This window comes from Tachyglossus aculeatus, chromosome 21 (assembly GCF_015852505.1).
Source record: "Tachyglossus aculeatus isolate mTacAcu1 chromosome 21, mTacAcu1.pri, whole genome shotgun sequence".
Taxonomy (NCBI): Eukaryota; Metazoa; Chordata; class Mammalia; order Monotremata; family Tachyglossidae; genus Tachyglossus; species Tachyglossus aculeatus.
In genome coordinates this window covers 68,179,480-68,192,480 of record NC_052086.1, presented here as the reverse complement: position 1 = coordinate 68,192,480, position 13,001 = coordinate 68,179,480, and the positions used below count along the sequence as shown (strand labels likewise).

The 13,001-nt window shown below is 44.6% G+C and overlaps 1 long non-coding RNA gene across 2 annotated transcripts in view; it reads left to right on the top strand.

Annotated features, from left to right (window-relative positions):
* Positions 1-4,159: 4,159 nt before the first annotated feature.
* The window catches only part of LOC119942905, a 39,843-nt gene continuing 31,001 nt past the window's right edge, over positions 4,160-13,001 (top strand). Inside the window, exon 1 of one of the 2 annotated variants that reach the window (XR_005455415.1) lies at positions 4,160-4,237. This is a non-coding gene — a long non-coding RNA (uncharacterized LOC119942905). Of the gene's footprint in view, positions 4,238-4,500; positions 4,639-13,001 lie in introns of those variants that run through there. The other variant, XR_005455416.1, reaches the window with a different exon arrangement.

Sequence of the window (13,001 nt, the reverse complement as noted above, 5' to 3'; positions counted from 1 at the left end):
AACTTTGGGCCCTATTGGTCTGCAGTATCATCAGCAGTAACAAACCATGGGCCTGGCACCAATCAAAGCAAAGCAGATACAACATGGATACGTTTGAGCAAGAGTGAACACCATCGACAATTCTGTGTTGGATGATGCTGAATGGGTTGAAGGTGAGAACCTAGCCCCATGTGAGGTGGGGGATATAATCAGCACTCCAGTTCATCTCTTGAGCGTGTTTAGATTGCCCTTCGGCCTGGGTGCTGTCCTCATTTCTGAATCTGCCTTTAGGAGCTTTCAAGCTTCCCAAATTCTCTGTTCAAGGAGGTGGTCTGTCTCATCTAGTTGTGGAGATTATGTGGAGCCGTAGAAGTTGGGGCCTGGAAGAAAATTCCCATCTTTCTGGGCATGGTGTTTGTCTTTCTTGCCTTCCTCTTCTCCCCATATCTCTCCATCTCCACCCTCTCCCTCAGTCCTAATGATAATAATTATTATTATCGTAGAGAAGCAGCATGGATTAGTGGAAAGAGCACAGGCTTGGGAGTCAGAGGTCATGGGTTCTAATCCCAGCTTCCCCACTTGCCAGCTGTGTGACTTTGGGCAAGTCACTTAACTTTTCTGTGCCTCAGTTACCTCATCTGTAAAATGGGGTTTAAGACTGTGAGCCCCATGTGGGAACAACCTGATTACCTTGTGTCTACCCCAGTGCTTAGAACAGTGCTTGGCACATAGTAAGCACTTAAATACCATTGTTATTATTATTTGTTAAGTGCTTACTATATGCAAATCAATCATATTTATTGAGCACTTACAGTGTGCTGAGCACTATTCTTAGCACTTGAGAGAGTATAGTACAACACTATAGTAGAGTTGGTATACACATTCTCTGCCCACAACAAGCTTACAGTCTATAGAGGGAGACAGACATGAATATAAATAAATTATGGATATGTACATATGTGCAGTGGGGCTGAGGAAGGGGTGAATAAAGGGAGCAAATAATAATAATGTTGGCATTTGTTAAGCGCTTACTATGTGCAAAACACTGTTCTAAGCTCTGGGGGGGATACAAAGTGATCAGGTTGCCCCACGTGGGGCTCACAGTCTTCATTCCCATTTTACAGATGAGGTGACTGAGGCTCAGAGAAGTGAAGTGACTTGCCCAAGGTCACACAGCAGGCATGTGGCGGAGCCAAGATTCGAACCCATGTCCTCTGACTCCAAAGCCCGGGCTCTTTCCACTGAGCCACGCTGCTTCTCGTGCAAATCCAAGTGCAAGGGTGATGCCGGAGGGAGTGGGAGAAGAGGAAATGAAGGTTTAGTCAGGGAAGGCCTCTTGAGGAGATGTGCTTTCAATAAGGCTTTGAATTTGGGGAGAGTAATTGTCAGTTGGATATGCCACGCACTTAACTTAAGTCCTGGGGTAGATACAAGATAATCAGGTCCCACATGGGACTCAAAGTCTAAGTAGGAGAGATAATACGTATTGAATCCCCATTTTGCAAATAAGAGAAGCAGCGTGGCTCACTGGAAAGAACACGGGCTTGGAAGTCAGAGGTCATGGGTTCTAATACCATCTCCACCACTTGTCAGCTGTGTGACTTTGGGCAAGTCACTTAACTTCTCAGGGCCTCAGTTACCTCATTTGTAAAATGGGGATTAAGACTGTGAGCCCCATGCGGGACAACCTGATTACCTTCATTCATTCTTTCAATCGTATTTATTGAGTGCTTACTGTGTGCAGAGCACTGTACTAAGTGCTTGGGAAGTACAAGTTGGCAACATATAGAGATGGTTCCTACCCAACAGTGGGCTCACAGTCTAGAAGGGGGAGACAGAGAACAAAACAAAGCATATTAACAAAATAAAATACATAGAATGAATATGTACAAATAAAATGAATAAATAGAGTAATAAATATGTACAAACATATACAGGTGCTGTGGGGAGGGGAAGGAGGTAAGGCAGTGGGGATGGCCACGCCATTGCTTAGAACAATGCCTGGCACATAGTAAGCACTTAACAGATGCCATCATTATTATTATGTTTAGAGAAGCAGCGTGGTTTAGTGGAAAGAGCATGGGCTTTGGAGTCAGAGGTCATGGGCTCAAATCCTGGCTCCACCGATCGTCAGCTGTGTGACTTTGGGCAGGTCACTTAACTTCTCTGTGCCTCAGTGACCTCATCTGTAAAATGGGGATTAAGACTGTGAGCCCCCTGTGGGACAACCTGATCACCTTGTAACCTCCCCAGCACTTAGAACAGTGCTTTGCACATAGTAAATGCTTAATAAATGCCAACATTATTTTATTAAGAGGACTGAGGCAGAGAGAAAATAAGTGATTTGCCCAAGGACACACAGCAGGTATATGGCAGGGCTGGGATTAGAACCCAGGTGCTCTGAATCCCAGGCCCGTGCTTATTCCACTAGGCCACACTGCTTCCACATCACTGTTTATCCTCTATACTCCCAGTACGTCTGACCCCATGGTGCTCAGTGGTGGCCAAATGAGGGGCTACTCTATTCATCTCTGCCACTTCTGGAATCCAGCTTACCTGTTCACCCCTCTCCCCTCTCTGCTATCTCTGTCCTAGGCCCTGGATTCCTGTCAAACAATTCTGGGTAAGGTGTAATTGTAACTAGAAAGAAATACAAATGTTCAAGAGCCCCAGAAGGGCTGAGAGGAAGTTATGATGGTTCTGCATTAATTAGGGAAGAGGTCCCTGTGGAGGGGTGGGATTTGAGTTGGGTCCTGAAAGAAGGGTGGGATGTAGTTTGACCAAGGGAGAAGAGAAGCTGAAAGATAGTCTCTTCTCTCTATATATGTATATATATGTATGTATACATATATACCATTTGTACATATTTATTACTCTATTTATTTATTTATTTATTTTACTTGTACATATCTATCCTATTTATTTTATTTTGTTAGTATGTTTGGTTTTGTTCTCTGTCTCCCCCTTTTAGACTGTGAGCCCACTGTTGGGTAGGAACTGTCTCTATATGTTGCCAATTTGTACTTCCCAAGCGCTTAGTACAGTGCTCTGCACATAGTAAGCGCTCAATAAATATGATTGATTGATTCTCTGAAGGAGGGAAAGAGTAGGAAATGTACATCTACCTGGGATGGTTTATGTGCAGTTTTGTTTGAAGGCAGGGGAAGGGACCAGTTGGGTTCTTCTGGTCCCTCCTGGTCTATGCAACTCAAGAAAGCTCTGAGATTAGGGTAACTGTGGAAAGAGAGCAATTTTAATTCAGTTCTGATATATCAGTGATTTTTCAAAGCCAGCTTTGTTACCTCACTTGGCAGGGTTCTGTGTAGATGAGAGAAATTACTGGCATTTTGGTTATTCAATAAGGGTCACAAGATTTTGTTCGGAATTGGTCCCTGAGGGCTCTCTGTTCTATGCCAATCTCCTTGCACAGTAGCTACATTGGAACTCTGAAAATCTCTTACCCAGCCCCCACAGTTCTTATGTACAAATCCTTATACTCTGTTTCTTCACTGTCCATAATTGATTTTACTGCCTGTCTCCCCCACCACTACATTGAAAGCTCTTTGAAGGCAGGGATCATGTCTACAAAGTGTATTGCACTCTCCCAAGTAGTTAGAACAGTGCTCTCCACACAGTCATCAGTAAATATCACTGACTGATCATTTGACTAAGGGCTCCTTGAACAGCAAATAACTATCGCTATTTAGATTTTCAGCCAGCTGCTTCTGGTCTGGACCACTCCATAAACAAAAGCACTGAATGTCTGGGGTGGAAAGTGTCACTGGGAGGAAGGTCATGCTGATTAGGGAATTGCATTTAAGATGCCGTGTCTGATTGGTGAGGGCAAACAGCAATTCCCACAAAATGGATGTGTCTTTAGAAAGGTGCTAGTAATTTGATGGGGTGAACCTGAGGTGAATAAGTGAAGTCACCCTGTTCTGTATTCTAGTTCTCGCTTTGGAAATATCCAGACGGTTTGACCCTGAGGGCATGTTTGCTCTAATATCACCAGCTTCAGGAGAGAGTTTGTGGCAGAGGAGGGGAAGATCAGAATCAAAATAAATGATTGTTATAGAAATTGGAACTATGTTTCTTCTGAGGATTGTGGAATCCCCATTTCTCTTAAGCCTAGAAACAGCTGAAGAATCACCATGGCAACGGAAGAACCCCTTTCTGAAAGGCCAGGCATTCCTCGGTCCAGGTGACCTCCACTCTCCTCCTGTTCAGCATTTTCTAATTGGCCTCTGGTTCACACGAGGTAGAGGGCAGAGAAGGAAGTGTGTGTGTGTTTGTGTGTGGGGAGGGGAGGAGGGAGGTGAAGTTGGGGGGGGTCAGGGAAGCCCCTGCCCCTCAGAACTGGGGAGGAGGGGGAGGAGGTCCCCTGGTCCATGCATGGACTGAATCCATCTGCACGCGGTCCTTGGTTGCCATGGCAACCGGCCCATCTGTTGGTTATATTTAAAGAAATATCCCCTCTTCATTCTCCTTCCTCCTGGGGAACTCGGCCGCGGTGTCTGTTTTCAGTGAATATTGAACGAAATGGAAAGTAGCTTGTGTCTAAACTGCTTGTAATCAGCAACAACAGATGTTCTGCAGGCAGAACTTCCTCTGGATCATTATTTCAATAATGTTCTAATGACTTTAAACATTTCTGCTAAGGTAATCTCCGCGTCCCCGCTTGCATGGCTAGGGGTAGCGCTGACTACGGCAGGGCTTTCCGAAGCCTGACACACAGCCTTAGGAGGCAGCTCAGGTCGCTGGTTTCTTCTTTCCTGGAGGTAGGAGCTGGAAGCTGCCTGGGAATGGACTTGTGGAGGAAGCCAACAGGGTGAAGCCGAGGGTGGGAGAAACTTTAAATCAAAGCATCCTCATATCTTCAAGCTACCTGTAAAAACCTCCTCGAGGTTAGGGATTAATAATGGCATTTATTAAGCACTTACTATGTGCAAAGCACTGTTCTAAGCACTGGGGAGGTTACAAGGTGATCAGGTTCTCATAGTCTTAATCTCCATTTTACAGGTGAGGTAACTGGTACAGAGAAGTTAAGTTACTTGCCCAAAGTCCCACAGCTGACAAGTGGTGGAGCGAGGATTTGAACCCATGACCTCTGACTCCAAAGCGCATGCTCTTTCCACTGAGCCACGCTTGTGTCTACTCACTCTACTTTCCCAAATGTAGAGTAAATGCCCAAATAAATACCACTGATTGAATGAATCCTTTATGGAACATTTGGAATGCATAGTGTCTAACAGAAGGGATATCAGAGGAACTTTTAATTAATTATAAAAAAGCAGTTGGCTTCCAGCTCACACCAGGCTGCCTATGAGATAATGGTGATGATGGTATTTACTAAATGCTTACTCTGTACTAAGCACTAGGGCAGACTCAAGCTAATTCAATTGGACACAGTCCCTGTCAACATGGATTTCCCAATCTGAGACGGTGGGAGAATAGATATTTAACCCCCATTTTATAGATAATGAAACAGAGACACAGAGATGTTAACTGACTTGTCCAAGATCACCCAGCAGGTAAGTGGCAGATGGGGACTAGAATCCAAGACTCCAGACTCCCAGTCCTGTTTTCTCCTTAGGCATGGGCTGGGAGATTGGAACTGTCTGGAGGTGTTAGAGGCAAGGGGGTTCTTTAAAATCCCTCCTCCCTCTACTTATCTTTTGCTAGCATAAGTGTTTGCTTGCTTGCTGTGGCTGTTAACATTTATTGAGCCCCTGCTGGGTGTTTTTCACCTCCCCCAGCAGGAGAGGTAAAGGGAGTCCTTTTCCTTGTTTCTACAGAAAATAACCCCTGGGGACTGGGGGCCTATCTCCATCAAAATATTAAGCTCTCAATCTCCTTTAACCTTTCAATTGTAGATAACTCCAGCCTTTCTAAGCTTGTTTACCAGCTGTATGCAGGTGGTGGGGATCATTTCACCCACCTCTGAAATACCCCCACGGTTAAACTAGAAGGGAGCAGCTGTTAAGCAGCCGCCCTGTTATGGTCAGTGAGGAAAGTGGTTATAAGACTGAAAAACTCACTGTTTCGATCTGATGATGATGATGGTATTTGTTAAGCACTTACTATGTGTCAAACCCTGTTCTAAGGGCTGGGGTATATTCAAGCTACTCAGGTTGGACACAGTCCCTGTTCCACACAGAGCTCACAGTCTTACTCCCCATTTTACAGATGAGGTAACTGAGTTGCAGAGAAGTGAAGGACATGCCCAAGGTCACACAGTAGACAAGGGGCGGAGTGGGATTAGAACCCAGGACCTCCTGACTCCCAGTCTCTTGCTTTATCCACTAGGCCATGCTGCTTCTTTATTCATTCGTTTAATTGTATTTATTGAGTGCTTACTGCATGCAGAGCACTGTACTAAGTGCTTAGGAAAGTGCAAAGCAGCAGTAAATAATGACATTCCCTGCCCACAATGAGCTCACAAAGTAGGGGAGACAGACATCAGTACAAATAAATTAAATTACAGATATGTACATAAGTGCTTTGGGGCTTGGAGCAGGGAAGAGCAAAGAGGCTTTTCTATGCTTGAAAGAGTTGACCATGAGGACTCTAATCTCACAGGCTATCAGGCCACATTTCTGTGAGCAGTTTCCCCTGCTATCCTAACATCCCCTTTCCCCCGAGCCCGAGTCTTCTCCAGGGATTTTCTACAACACCCTAGTCCTGCCAAACTCAAGTCATGCTTAGTAATTGTGTATTTGTTAAGCGTTTACTATATGTCAGGCCCTGTAGTAAGTGCTAGGGTAGATACAAGACAATCAGGTTGGAACCAGTCCATGTCCCACAGGGGGCTCACCTTCTTAATCCCGATTTTACAGATGAGGTAACTGAGACCTAGAAAACTGAAGGGACTTGCCCAGGGTCACACAGCAGACAAGTGGCAGAACCAAGATTAGATCCCAGTTCCTTAGACTCTCAGGCTCATGTTCTTTCCACAAGGCCACAATGCAGCTTGCCCCACCCTACATCACCTCACTAATTTCCGCCATCAGCCAAGCCCCACATTCTGCTCCTCTAGCACCAGCTTAGTACTCTCTGCCCTGATCTCATCTATCTCACCACTGACCCCTTTCCCACTACTTCTTTCTAGCCTGGAACTCCCTCCTTTTCTATTAAAAAAAAAATGTGGTACTTGTTAAGCACTTACTATGTGCCAAGCACTGTTCTAAGCACTGGGGTGCTTCCTCCTCACTGTGCCTTGTTCTCGCCTGTCCCGCCGTCGAGCCCCGGACCACATCCTTTCCCTGGCCTGGAATACCCTCCCTCCACACATCCGCCAAACTAGATCTCTTCCTCCCTTCAAAGCCCTACTGAGAGCTCACTTCCTCCAGGAGGCCTTCCCAGACTGAGCCCCCTTTTTCCCCTCCTCCTCCCCATCCCCCCGCCCTACCTCCTTCCCCTCCCCAGAGTACTTGTGTATATTTGTACAGATTTATTACTCTATTTTATTTGTACATATTTACTACTCTATTTTGTTAATGATGTGCATATAGTTTTTATACCTGTCTACATGTTTTGTTGTCTGTCTCCCCCTTCTAGACTGTGAGCCCATTGTTGAGTAGGGACCGCCTCTCTATGTTGCCGACTTGTACTTCCCAGGTGCTTAGTACAGTGCTCTGCATACAGTAAGTGCTCAATAAATACAATTGAATGAATGGGGTAGATTCCACTGTCACACTGCTTTGCTAGTATATTCATTTATTCAGTCATATTTCTTGAGCGCCTACTGTGTGCAGAGTACTGTACTAAGCACTTGGAAAATGTAAGTCAGCAACATAGAGAGACGACCCCTACCCAACAATGGGCTCACAGTCTAGAAGGGGGAGACAGACAACAAAACAAAACATGTGGACAGGTGTCAAAATCATCAGAACATATGCACATCATTAATAAAATAAATAGAATAGTAAATATGTACAAATAAAATAGAGTAATAAATCTGTACAAATATATATACAAGTGCTGTGGGGAGGGGAAGGAGGTAGGGTGGGGGGATGGCGAGGAGGAGAGGGAAAGGGGGGCTCAGTCTGGGAAGGTCTCTTGGAGGAAGGTGAGCTCTCAGTAGGGCTTTGAAGGGAGGAAGAGAGCTAGCTTGTCAGATGTGTGGAGGGAGGACAGTCCAGGCCAGGGGAAGGATGTGGGCTGGGGGTCAATGGCGGGACAGGCGAGAAAGAGGTACAGTGAGGAGGTTAGTGGCAGAGGAGCGGACGGTGTGGACTGGGCTGTAGAAGGAGAGAAGGGAGGTGAGGTAGGAGGGGGCAAGGTGATGGAGAGCCTTGAAGTCGAGAGTGAGGAGTTTTTGCTTGATCTGTAGGTTGACAGGCAGCCACTGGAGATTTTTGAAGAGGGAAGTAACATGCCCAGAGAGTTTCTGCACAAAGATGATCTGGGCAGCAGAGTGAATTATAGACTGAAGTTAGGAGAGACAGGAGGATGGGAGATCAGAGAGGAGGCTGGTGCAGTAATCCAGTTGGGATAGGATGAGAGATTGAACCAGCATGCCAGACCATCACTCTCTCCACCTTCAAAGCATTATTAAAGTCATGCCTCCTCCAAGAGGTCTTCCCTGATTAAGCCCTTCTTTTCCCCTGCTTGCTCTCCTTTCTTCATTGTCAATGCACTTGGTGGACCTTTAACCTTCAGACATTTGATATTCTGCCACCCCAACCCCACAGTACCTGTGTACATATCTTTAAATTGTACATTATAAATTATTTATTCATATTAATGTCCATCTTCCCCTCTAGTCTCTAAGACCATTATGGACAGGGAACATGTCTGCTAATTCTATTGTACTGTACTGTGTTCTCCCAAGCACTTACTGCAGTGCTCTACACAAAGTAAGCTCTCAATAATGTAATTGATTCCATTATTTTTCACCTTCATCAGTCAGTCATATTTATTGAGTGCTGACTTTGTGCGGGGCACACAGAGAGCCTGCAATAGAGACTGAGAATGAGCAACCTGTATCTTTTGTATCTTTGTTCACCTTTCCTTTGTTCACAGCAGATTCTATGTCTCTTTTATTTGTTTACTTCCCAGGGCTTAGAACAATGCTTTGCAGGTAGGTGCTAAATAAATTCTATTACTACTGCTACTGCCTGAACATCATTTTAAGTCTTCATTTAAGTGTAAGCTCACTGTGGACAGGGAATATGTCTTGGTCTTCTGCTTTACTTTCCCGAGTGCCTAGTGTAGTGCATTGCACCCTGTGGACACTCAATAAATGTCATTACTACTATTTTTGTACAAGTGGATATTCAGCAATTTCATTCTTATGAAGGCAAGAGAAATACTCTATGCTCAGTTAGGATTGAGCAGACCTGACCCAAGTTTTGAAGAACAATAATTTAATATAGCACTAAGATATGGACTTAGTTTGGGGAGTCCCATTTTTATTCTTCCTCTGGGCTCACTTGAAGTAAGTTTGGATAAAAAAAAGTGGATTGGAGTCATCTCTTCAGCATAAGGATCAGCCCCTGGGCAGAGGCTAAAATCAAAAACGGAAATTTCTTCTGAAGTATTTTCTTGGAGAAATGTCTTAGGGATGGGAAGACCTGATTACATCATGAGGTCTGTTTGTTTACTGGAGATAAGTTGGGCTCTACCTGACCTTGTCGATTCCAGAAGTGGGCTACCAAGAGAGTCTTCCTCAGGGAAGAGTTTATAGAATCTGTCAGGTTCACACCTGGCTGAAAAGGGTGAATGAATTCCTACATGGTGGCAGAGGAAGGGAATAGATGGCTTCTTCTGGTCAGAGAAACTCTAGGATTCACCATAGCACACTAAGGCTGAACTCAGTATGAGCAATTCAGAATTCAACTATTTGAAGACATGGTGAAGCGTGATATCAAATGACAGGACTCAGCTATGGAGGGTAGGAAGGCCAGTGCAGCAGACATTTCAGCCTGATGTGCCCCAATATGGAAATTGGGCTGCTTTCCACCAGCAAAGCCTTGGGGAAAATCTGGAGGCAGACTCACAGACATGCCCCTCAAAGGACAAACCTATTTAGGCAGTGAGGATGTATCTATCCGGGCAAATGATACAGCAGAGAGTGGCAGTTGGCCAACTGTCTTTTCTACCATTTCCCCATCCGTTGATAAGATCTTATGTCAGGAGCATTATCTTCAAGCATGAGGAATAGCTTCAGTATAGGGAGCTTCCTTTCCCAATGTCAAGTAATCACTCTTGAAAACAGGTGCAAAAAAATCTCCAAAACACTTGCTCAGGGACCAGGAAGCCGAGACAAATCTCCCATCCTGGAGTGTTTGGTTTTTGCTCAATCTCCTTGGGTTTGAATCAGAATCAGGTAAGCTTGGGGTTGTAATCGATCTGGCCCGAATCTCCCAGGAAACAGTGACTTGAGTGGCATTTAGCTTCTCAAACTTCTGTCCAGAGACTGGAGTCGCTTGGTTTCTTCTCCAGATTTTCCAGAATACTAACCAGGTCCAAAGCAGAGCTGCCCCATGGTCATTTATCTCTTGTCCTGGTAGCTTCTTTACAGCTGTGCTTCAGTGCCCGGAAAAGTGATTTGCTGAAGACTTGTCGGTGGGGCAGGGTTGAAGGGACCCATTTTATTTGCACTGGTCAGACTGGGCACCTTAGGAAGCTGTTGCCTGTGCTGCTCTCTGGTGGTATTCTTAGTTCACTCTGACACTTTTCAGTCTCGGGCCTTATCACCAAGTCCCAGCAATACCATGGCTGAATGTTCCTCCAAGCAAAATATAATTGATTTTTTTTTCTAATCAGCTGCGGAAAAAGCAATTAATGATCCAAAATGTTGAATTTTAAATGAGACAAGGTGGCATTATAAATGGCTCAGCTAATCAGGATTAGGCAGGCAGGCATATTGAAATGAAAAGCACTTTTTTTAAAAAAAAAATAAAGCTTAATACTCTAAGCTACTTCATTTAAATTTTGAGGCTTGAAGCTTGAGAGGAAAGCGATGAGTCTCTTTTTTTTTTTTTGCTTTAACCACATGTCCATTGTGGACCCAGTCCAGTCTGAGAAACCTTTGACTAATTCTCGCCTCCTCTTCCATGGTTGCGCTCTCTGCTTCTGACATTCCTGTTTTCTTCACTCACTTTTACCCAGTTCATGCTTTTCAGTCCCTGCAAGCTCATGTTAATGAATTTTGCTCTCAACTGCTTTTTCCCATCCACTGTTCATGCCCTTCCCTTGCCTTGGCATTTCCTCCCCAACAAATTGGCCAGCCACAATTTTCCCTTCCTTTCAAGCCCTCCTGAATTATTATCTTCTCCAGGAGGCTTTTCCCAACTAACTTCTACCATGCCATAGTGTCATCTCAACAGCCACCCTAAAAATTTCAGTGTATATCAAATTTCAAACCCTGTACAGTGTTCTGCTCCCCATAGTTGTCAATAAATATGGATGAATGAACGTTTGATTGTAGAGAAAGGGTCTGCCTCTTTCAGTTTCTTGATTTCTGCTACCTTTTGTTTCTTCACCTAGAAGAAGTGTCCTGGTCCTCCAACTTGATTCTGATACAATTTTGTAACTGTAAAGAAGAATGTTTTGACCAGAAGGCTGATTAAGTATGGGAATAAGATGGCAAGAAAGATTGTGGAATCCTCTTTCCAGGCAATTTAGTGCCCAACTGTCTTGGGGATCTGGGCCTTCATCCCCTGGAGTCTGGGCGCTGGCCCCAATGACTAATGATATTCTTTCTAATAATAATCATAATATTATTGTGGTATTTGTTAAATATTTACTATGCTCCAAGCACTATACCAAGCCCTGTGGTAGATACAGGATTAACTGTCCCACATGGGGCTTGCAGTCATAAGTAGGAAAGGAGAACAAGTCCTGAATCCCTATTTTGCAGATGATGGAACTGAGGCCCAGAGAAGTTAAGTGACTTGCCCAGGGTCACAGAGCAGATATGTGACAGAGCCAGGATTAGAACTCACGTCCTTTGACTCCCAGATCTGTGTTCTTTCACTAGGACACTGTGCTTTTTACATCTCTGTCTCTAGGTCATAGACATATGTCTATTTCAAAGACACATTGGTTCTCTATGACATATGACATGGAGAACCACTAATCTGCTAGCAGTATTCTTGGGTTTTTTAAAAGCCACCTACTAGGTTGCAAGCTCCTTGAGGGCAGGAACCATGTGGTTGTCTCCTGCTATACTCTCACAAGCCCTTAGTCAAGTTCTAGGTAACCAATTAATACCCCTGATGAGGATAATGACAGCCAGAGAGACAGAGAGAGACCGACCCAGAGAAACAATAAGAGAAAGAGTCAGGGGAATAGAGACATGATAAAGAGACTAAGACAGGGAGAGAGAAAGGAAGACACAGACAAAAGAAGCAGATGGACACTGTCCTTGACCCAAATAATAATAATGATGATGACTTTGGTATTTGTTAAGCACTTACTGGGTGCCAGGTACTGTACTAAACACTGGGGAAGATACAAGATCATCAGGTTGGACAAAGTCCATCTCCTTTGATATAATGATGATGATGACAATTCATGGTGGTATTTAAGAGCTTCAGTCATATTTAATGAGCGCTTACTGCATGAAAAGCACTGTAATAAGCACTTGGAAAATACAATATAACAATAAGCAGACATATTCCCTGCCCACAATGAACTTACTGTGTGCCAGGCACTGTACTAAGCGCTGGGGTGGATACAAGTTAATCAGGCTGGACACATCCCTGTCCCACACGGGGCTCAGTCTTAATCCCCATTTTACAGAGTCTTCTAGACTGTGAGCCACTGTTGGGTAGGGACCGTCTCTATATGTTGCCAACTTGTACTTCCCAAGCGTTTAGTACAATGCTCTGCACACAGTAAGTGCTCAATAAATACGATTGAATGAATTTTACAGAGGAGGGAGCTGAGGACCAGAGAAGCCAAGTGACTTGTCCAAAGTCACGCAGTGGGTAGGTGGCGGAGCCGGGATGAGAACCCAAGTCCTTCTGACTGGGTAGACATGATCCCTGCCCACGAGGGAGCATTCAATCGAT